Source organism: Cebus imitator, unplaced genomic scaffold, assembly GCF_001604975.1.
Source record: "Cebus imitator isolate Cc_AM_T3 unplaced genomic scaffold, Cebus_imitator-1.0 Scaffold24, whole genome shotgun sequence".
NCBI classification, from domain to species: domain Eukaryota; kingdom Metazoa; phylum Chordata; class Mammalia; order Primates; family Cebidae; genus Cebus; species Cebus imitator.
In genome coordinates, this window is record NW_016107339.1 from 9,926,251 (window position 1) to 9,926,792 (window position 542).

Sequence of the window (542 nt, forward strand, 5' to 3'; positions counted from 1 at the left end):
TGAAGTCTCCCCTCAATGCTCCAAGGACAGCAGGAGGAGGCAGCACTATTACCCTCCTCTAACAGATGAGGAAACAGAGGTTCTCAGTGGGGAAGTGCCTTGTTCACGGTCACACAGCCAGATACAGACAGAACCCAGCCAGGACCAGGCTCTGAGAACTCCTAGTTTAGTGTCCTTGCCTCCAGTTATGATCTGATCCATTAGCTCCTTTATTCCACCAATGTTTATTGAGCACTTACTATGTTCCGGCTCTGATGCTAACTGTGTGGTATAAACAAATGCAAAAGACACAACCCTTGCCCTCAGGATGCTCATGGACCCCACTGGTTATGGAGCTTTTGAGCCAATAGGAATACAGGGCACCATGTTAGGTTGCTGTGGGTGAGTGGGGGCCCTCAACTCCCACTATAGATGTTTTTGGGTTTTTTTCCCCCAAGTGCTGGCAAGTATGTAGAGCAATACAGACGGTTTTTATAAGAGCACTGAGGTGCATGGGAGTTCCTCCTTTTCTGCATGGCTGTAAAAAGGTAGGCAAGTGACAT